Source organism: Episyrphus balteatus, chromosome 3, assembly GCF_945859705.1.
Source record: "Episyrphus balteatus chromosome 3, idEpiBalt1.1, whole genome shotgun sequence".
Lineage (NCBI taxonomy): Eukaryota > Metazoa > Arthropoda > Insecta > Diptera > Syrphidae > Episyrphus > Episyrphus balteatus.
The window spans coordinates 128,103,929-128,112,972 of NC_079136.1; the positions used below are offsets into that span (position 1 = coordinate 128,103,929).

The 9,044-nt window shown below is 28.5% G+C and overlaps 1 protein-coding gene across 3 annotated transcripts in view; it reads right to left on the bottom strand.

The window, feature by feature from the left end:
* Positions 1-4,479, bottom strand: part of LOC129913920 (dual oxidase) — a 49,826-nt gene extending 45,347 nt beyond the window's left edge. Inside the window, exon 1 of one of the 3 annotated variants that reach the window (XM_055992900.1) lies at positions 4,395-4,479. The gene's annotated coding sequence lies outside the window, so the exon portion shown is untranslated. Of the gene's footprint in view, positions 1-4,240 lie in introns of all 3 variants that reach the window. The other 2 variants (XM_055992898.1, XM_055992899.1) reach the window with 2 other exon arrangements.
* Between the last annotated feature and the right edge of the window lie 4,565 nt (positions 4,480-9,044).

A 9,044-nucleotide genomic window follows, 5' to 3' on the forward strand; every position in this document is an offset into this window, starting at 1 on the left:
ATAATAAATATAAAAATAATCCAGCAATACAAAAATCTTAATATATATTTACAATTTTGTTTGTCATGCCAAAAAAATTTTCTTATTTGATCAAACTACTAAGATATGACAGTATTAGTAATTTGACAATTTTCCGTTTAAAATAGGTTTGCCAAATAAGAGCTCAAGTTTTAAAAATGGCAATCCTATTTTTTCATACTCGTTATCAACTTAGTTTTCATTTGAAACCAATTTTAACCTATGTCGTTATGAGTTAAGTAACTCAACGGTCACCGCTAAGACTACAACGAGCTTTACAAGTTTGTGAGATAAACTTGTTGTTTACAAGAAAAAAATATATTTGGTGAAACGGTAATTCTACAAACTTGTGGTTTTCAAAAGTTAGTTGTAATTTTTTTTTCGATTATCACAAATTTGTGAATTACATATTTGTACTTTGTGAAACAGAATTCCATTCTACAAATTTGTACTTGTGATCTACAAGTTACAAATTTGTGCTTGTAACTTGTAGTTGGTGAAATAGGGCCCAGGTGCAATTTCATTTTCGTTATCGAATGCAAAATCAATGAAACCATGACTTTTTCTCATTTGTTTGAGTTGGGTCAGCTCTGATTTACCACTTCTATTCTCACGAACTATGAATGTTAATACAACCCAAGAGTTGGTTTTTTGCTCTGCATTGAGAATAAATCAAATTACCTGTTAGAAGACGGTATTCTAGTTTATGAGACTTAAAAAAATTGTCGATTGTTGGCGGGTGCTGATTTGGTTTATCGATTTTTGAAAGGAATCAATTTAGAAAAGTTGTCACTAAGTAATTGCACTACGATAAGAATTGAATGAAGTAGTCACTTTTATCATTTTTTTGACAACATCAAACATACTGTCACCAAAACGATTTCGCAAGTGTTTCAGACAATACGTTTTTTCTGCAAGAAATGTAATATCTTGATTCATATCCAAAATGCTTCGATGAGTACCACACAAAAAACCTTTCTTAGTAAGCATAAAATATCAAAATATAATGTCTAACTTATTAGAAATTTTGTTATTTTATTTTCAACAACCTTTTATTACCCAGTGTATCTTTATTTGGTTAATTTCTTCATAAAAATACTCAAATAAAATTGATTCATACTCCATGTAAAAATAAATTATTTAAAAAATTTTGATACCCCTTTCGGCTAACGTTGCGAAAACGCAAGGTGAATTTTCTGGAAAACCAAAAGCTTTTCCAAAATTTTTTTCAGATTTCCTCTAACTGGGCCAAAAACAGATAGTGTGTAAAATTTCAAGTTTCTAAGTCAACTGGAACTGGTAGCCGCCGGAAATGGGTTAAGAACATGATGACGTTCATTTAAAAAAAAAATTAATAAAAAAGAACTTTCAAATACCTACAAACATTTTTATATGAAATATCTATTCCTTCAATTTAAACAATTGAAAATCAACGATAAAAATAGCATGTTTACAAATAATAATTTATATGGACTTTGTAATAATTTAGCATCAAATTTTTCCACACATTTATGAAAATATTGAGTTGCATACATTAACTTCATAAAAATATTCTAGTGCATAAATTTTTTAATATTATTTAATTTAATTGAAATCTCCATGTTTAAATGCTAAAATATACGAACACTTTTCTAAAGTCAATAAAATGGATTCGCTTGAAATTCTATACAATTTTTAATTAAATCTCAAGTTATGTTTGCATGGAGCTAACTTAGTAAGTTTTTTTTTTTTTTGCTTTAGTAAAAATATTCACAAAATGACGATAGTGTTATTCATTGAAATTCACTTTTTTATTAAATTAATTTAGTGAAGTATATGTTTTTATGTGTATATAAGCGAAGCTATGCGGGCCAACGCAATATCAACCAAATGACGAATGACTATTGACTACGTATGAGTCTGAGATACACTTCATGTCAATGAGTTTAGGTTAAGTTATTTTTTTTTTTTTTTGTAAATACTCTTTATTTAAAATTAAGTTACTAAAAATGTTTGCAATAATGTCCAAAATTTGTTTAAACTCTATTTTTTTTAAATAGAAGCAGTTTTTGAATGAAAAGGTGAGTACGCAAATAAATGAAAGTTTTATTTTCAATCAATCCAATCATGTGAAGCGTAGTGTATAGTCAAAAGTTTAGTTTTACATGTTGAATTTGCATTAAAATTGTTATTCTTCTTTCGCTACAAAGTCTTAAATTTAAAAGTCATTGACATTTTGATAACAAATTAGAAGGTAACTACATTTTAAACTTAGAAGTCATAAAAAACAACCAAGTGCAATTTAATTAATTTCAAGAATTTATGTTTAATACGAATAAAACTTGTACACATAATTACTTTAAAGGTGGAACTGGTAAACGGATTTAAGTTTGAAAAAATATTTAAGCAAGCGCAAAGGCTTCACTCAATTATATTTGTTTAATTTTGCTAAAACCACATTTTGGTTTAAACCTATACTTTGATGAGTTAATATGCAAGGATTTGTACAAATATTGAAACTAGACCAGAAGGAAAATAATATTGCATCAACCGCAAAAAAAGTATTATGCAAAAAATATTAATGATTGAAATTTGAACTATGTGCCAGAAAAAAATTTGTGGTAAGAGCCATTTTTCGAAGCAAGTTTTTATGTGCAACAAAGCAAAATTGAACAGACCGGCACAAACTTTTTACTTTTATAATTTCAAAATCCATCCAATTACCTACCTATTGCTTACAAATAAGGGTTGTAAAAACATCAACTAAAAAAATGAATTTTATTTAAAAAAAAAATAGTAAGCTACCTATTGCAAGTAAAAATAAATTGCATTAAAAAAACTATTTATTGCAACTGAAAAAAATGCATTAAAAAAATTATTGCAACTGTAAAAAATTTCATTCAATAATATTTATTGCAATTACATAGGTAAATATATTTTGCCTTAAAAAATAAAATGATATTATTTACAAACGAAAAAATAATTGCATTGAAAATAAAAAATTGTTTTGAATTGAAAAAAAAAAACTGCAAATAAAAAAGATTTAAGATTTTTTAGAAAGAAGGTCTAAAACTGTATAAAAAATGTTAAAATTTTGTTGGATAATAAAGAAATTACATTAAAAAAGCTTCATTTGCACTTAATTGAATATAATTCATTTTGGGTACAAAATTGATCTCAATTCGTTGTTGTATTTAAATAAAAAAAACATTTTCTTCAACTTTAAAAAATATGATTTTTAATTAAAAAACACTAGACACTTTTTGAAAAATTAAACTTTTTACATTAGTTTTTGTATGCCTTAAGGTAATACAATTTTCGATAGATCAAAAAGTAATGGAAACAAAAAACTCTACAAAAGTAGATGTCTAAAAAAAATCGTGATTGTAAACATATTTTCATAAAAACAAAAAAAAAAAACCTATAAATAAATTCTGTTAAAAATACCACGTGTGTGTGAATCTATTTCTTTTTCTAAAAAAATAATTAAAATTTTCTCTCTTTCTGCTTATGGACAAACTTTCACAAAAACTCAACTCAACAATAATCACTCGCGCACCCGCGCACTTTCAATCACACGCATTTGCAAGAATTTTCATAACAAAAAAAAAAAAAAAAATAATATCGAAAAAAAACTCATTGCTAACAAAGTTGTATTGTAGTCGTCGTTCGTTATTCCAACATAAATGAATTCTTGAGGTTACCACGCTCTCTCTTGCACCACTCTCTCACAGATACATCTTTGAAAATAATATGAAGACAAAAAAAAACTTATTTGACCGAGATTTGAAGAAGAAAATAATGAAAAAAAAAACTAATAAAACACACAAGAAACTATACACTAAAGATAGCCACGCAAAGAACCGCTCGTTATGGTGTAATAAAATAATAATAATAATAATAATAAAAAAAAAAACAGTTTCTTTTCTTCTAATTTTACTTCTATTTCTTTGCATTTAGGCTAAAAGCAAACATAAAAAAAAAAGACATTAATCACATAATCCGAAGATGTAAGACGTCTTCTTCTTGGTTTTTTTTTTTTTTTTTGTTTAATTGCAGCAATTAGATTTTCGTTTCTTTTGTTCAAAAAGAGAAAAAAAAAACAGTCTTCCAAAAAGAAGACCGACAGAAAAAAAAAGATGAATAACTGTGAAGACACACGTCAAATTTTAATTTATCTTCTTCGTTTCCTTTCTTTTTTTTTTTCAACAACCGGTCGCGTTGTGTGATGCAAATATCATACCGTTACACACTTTTCACTTGCCGAATGTGATTTCGAAAATTTTCACAAAAAAATTGAATACATTCACAAGCACCTTCATGTATATCTCTCTCTCTCTTGCTCTTCCCACCGGAACCCGTCAAGTTCGCATACGTTTAAACCAAAAATACTTAACTGCTGCAAAACCGTTTTTTATTTGAACCGCTACCGATGACTGCCAACTGATCACTGAACGTTTTCTCTGCAGCAACTTGCCTCCTAGTCTCCTTAAACCCACCTTCTGATGGCTGGAATTGGTGGAATTCTTCATCTTAAAGAGAGAGATAGTCTCTCTCTCTCTCTGTTACCAAACCAGTAACACTCTTTAAGCTTCTACTTCAGTCTTCACCGGCTTAGTTGAAAAAGCCGTTCTTAAGCTTGCAGCTGAGATTCAACTTTATACAAACAAACAAAAAAAAATCCCACCTGTTTGACAGCTCAGCTCAGCTGTCAGTGCGGTTTTCTTGTGGAGGTGTGTTACTACTTGGTAACACATATCATTGGAATAACAATGAAACAAAAAAAAAAAAAAACAGAAGAAGCATAATGATGATAATGATGGTGCGATTCAAAGTTGGAAAAAAGTATACAAAAACTTGTCGGAAAACTCAATCAATCAAGAATACATAGATAGGTGTAAGTAGGAATGTGTGTGTGTGTGTGTGTGTGTGTGTGCAGATTTTCTTTCTCTTTTGTGATCTTAAACAGCTGATCGACAAGATGAACCAATGGTGATTTATTGTTTTGCTTTTTTTTTTTTGTTTTCAAAATGAGAATTTGTTTTTCTTGGATGAATTCAAAGAGAGACTAGATAAAGTGTTACCAGAAGCGTTTTTTCATAATTTTACAAGAAAGGTAAAATATTTCAATAAGATTCATTGACTTTTAAAGTTCAAAGAAAAAAGAGTAAAAATATTACTCATACACCATGGTGTACTCAATGGTTTTTTGATTTAGCGTATATTGTAGTGATGCTGGAAACGTGAGAAGTATGAAAAAATTAGCAGATCAAAAAGGAAGCAAAATAACATGTGAATGTTTAGAGGAGATAAAAGAAAGACAGATAATAACACTGTGTAACACTCAAAATATACGCAAGCGGAGACCTATCACGTTTTGTAGAGCTAGTTGCACTGATTACGAAACGGTAACACCCCCAAAATCTGGAGTAAGGGGCCAAAAACGGTTTTTTGGACCTTCACCCATTGAAAAAATTCTAGTTTCATCAAATTTATACCCATTTTGGGTTTTTTTATAGAAGAAAATTATACCTTTTCAAAAATGTAAAAAAAAAACATGTGATTCGGATAAACCACCTAGAATTTATAAGCTGTCAAAGTTCAAAAATTCCATTTTTTTGTCATTTGCCCAACTTCGACATCAATTTAAAATATATATTTTCGAAACAACATGCTGTTTTAAAAATACATTCTAAAATAATATATATTTCCAAACGAGGTATTTTTTATAAAAATCGGTTGAAAATTAAGTTAGAAAAAAAAGTTACGATTTCAATCAGATACAGAAATTCAAACGTTTAGGCACCGAACAAAAATGTTATTTTGGCACGTAGTACGATAACTTGGGCGCCAGGATTTGATATCGATTTATGTAGAGGAGTTCAATACAATCTTTTTTTACTAAGGTAGTTTTCTAAAAAAAATTAAAAAATTATTAAAATAAAAAAAAAATTATTAAAAAACAACGGCAATACTTACAGATATAAATGATACCATTTCTGAAAGAGAGAATTGTACATTTAATTCTAATTTTTAGATCAATATATTTCAACCAATCATTTTTGACATAATCGATTTCAAAATTAAAAATACAAATAGACGAAAAAAATTTTTAAAAAAACTCATTAATTACTATTTTTGTCCAGACTGTGAATTTTAGTAAAAAAAATTGACTCATGTAGAAAACTGCCTCAATTGATTTCATATCGAACAGTGAAGGTTTTGAGAAAATTGAAAAATAATTTTATCAGATTTTTTCTTTTTTCAAATTATTTTTTTTTTTTTATTTTCAATTTTCTCAAAACCTATACAAGAAATAATGTTAAATTGATTGTTCAACAAGAAATTTTCTAAAATTGAATTTCATCACAATTTGAAATATAATATTAATTAAAAAATTTTTCGATCTTCCTGATCAGCGTTATTACACTTTGTCAGCTGTTTTGAACGGATGAATGCGTTACTGCTCTTTCTTAAAGGTTTCAAATGCCTTTAAATCCCACATCCAAGTTGTGAAATTCTTTAACGATATATTTACTATTCAATATGCAAGTTTCAAGTTCAAGTTCCACAATAATTAAATTCATCTTGGAATGCAGATTATAATTTGCCTCCATTTAAATTAAAAAAACGAAAAAAATGTAACCAGCTACCTACTCCTAATACAACTTTCATTTTCTTTGCATACCGAATCTAGAACAAATTAAAATCTAGCAATAATTCCAATAATTTATCTTCCATTCCACTTAGTACCTCTATAATGCATAACACTTTGTACCTATATAATTACTTATAGATGATACTTAATAAGCGAAAAGAAATAAATTAAAACAATTTAAAAAAAAGCTTCTTAATTCCTGCAATTAAATATTAAAATAAACATAAAATACCCACCTCCTTGTCTATTTAAGTTCTGTCATGTTTAATAAAATTATGACTAACTCTTACAACTCTCAAAGCTTTAAAACAACTCTTTCTGTCTGTCTGTCTGAATAAGGGTTAGGCCCAGTCACTAAGTGCTTTGGGGGGGGTGCAATGATTTTTTTATTTGCTTCCTCGTGTATAGCAACAAATTGCATCTTCTAGATAGATAATTATCTACAATTTTTGTTAAATAATTTATGCAATATTGAAATCAACATCTGGTCTAGTCGTTGGCGTCGTCGTCGTGGGTCGTTGCGATGGGTAATTAGTTCTCTCTACAACACACAGTTCGATAGTGATGCCAACGATGAGTTCAGTTTAGATCACTTTGCCACCTGATAGCTAGATGAACATAAATTAACATACTGTGTAAGAGGTATGCCCATTAAGGAATTGTGCAATTATTTAAAGATTGCAGTTTCATTAAATAAAAATACAAGATTATAAATGATGGAAGCGTGGCAACAGGTTTGATGTTTGATTAAGAAAATTTGCATCAAACAGGTTAATAACTGAAGTGAACTTTTTGAAGTACCTATTTATTTTGAGAACATTCTCTCATGATAGTTGAACTTCTTGTGCATCATTAAAGATAAATTACTTCGTTTATGTTTACCACATTAAATTAATGTATTGCTGTTAGTTTTTAATTGAATTTTCAGCTTCTGATATTTAAATCAATTGATACGAATTCGAAAATTTGAAAGTCAATATAAAAAAAATATGCATTGATGACGCCATTTTAAACAAATTCACATCACGAATTTTATTTTTTTTTTTTCCAAACAAAAAAAATCATGCCATAATTTATTACCATCGATATAAATTGTATCGATTCAAAGTTCGGCCAATTCAACGAGAGGCAAAATTCGTGATGATTTTAACACTTGCACCCAATGTACCATCAACGAATCATTTTTTTTTTTGTGTTCTTTATTACAACATAATCGTGAATTTGAAAAAAAAAACTATTAAGGATATAAATTTATCAATGACAATAGGGGAAGAGAAGTAGTTTTTTTTTCACAGATTGCGGATATTTGATAAAAACAAACAAGTAAAGGTAAAGTTTGTTGCTCAGCTCTTTTGTTTTGCGGTTAATTGTGAAATGGTTGAAACATAGTTACTGATTTTGTCTTTTATACTTGGCAGACCTATTTATAATCTTTTTTATATTGAAAGTAAATATTTTTTTTTAACAAATTGGCAGTTTGTCATTCGTTTGCATCAGGTATAAAATAAAGAGCTTACGCGTAAGTTACTGCAATTTTTGTAACCACTTGTTCGCAGGTACTTCCTTGCATTGATCGTTATAATTCAAACCTTAATAAGACAAGAGGGATTCAAAAAATTTCCGTTTCCAAAATGTAACTTAGCCATTATTATGTACGTTGTAATTTACCAATTATCATATTTTGTTCAAGTTCTTTTGTTTAATGTTTTTTTTTTTTTTTTCTTTTATTTTTCACTAAACCAAGTGCAACTTCTTTGTGGAGATTCATTTCCCGAAGATGATAATTTTTTTTTTGAACCGGTTTTTTTCTTTGTTTCCCAGTTCCCAATTGTTTCCATGTCCTGAGTTACCTCAATTAATTTTCCACAAAAGCAATAATGTCAATTACCTCAATCTTCACCCTTACTCATTTCGTTGTTTTGTTGCCTAACCCAGAGTGAATCTGAGAAAGCCATTTAATGAAAAAAACTGCATTATTCTGCCACATAAAGATTCTTTTCTTCAAGGTTGCAAACATTCACCAAGAGTTACAATTATCTACCATTTTGAATATCAAAACTGATGTCATTCCAGCGTCCACTGATCTAAATACTCAGACTTTGTATAAAAATGTTTGACGTATTTTCACTTAATTCCAACTCCAAGTAGTGTTGCATCCGACACTAATCCAAAATGCATCAAATAGTTTGTAACTCAATTTAAGGAATGCACACACGACTCTTCAAAAACGCACCCAACAAATGATCATCGATCAGTAGGCACTCCGTTGCACTGCGTAGTGTGCCTTTCCATAAATATTGAATTACCATTTTTTGGCTAAAACAACTCTCTTACAAAAGTTTTTGTTTTTTTTTTGTGTTAAAATACATTCCGAACATGGTGAACGGAC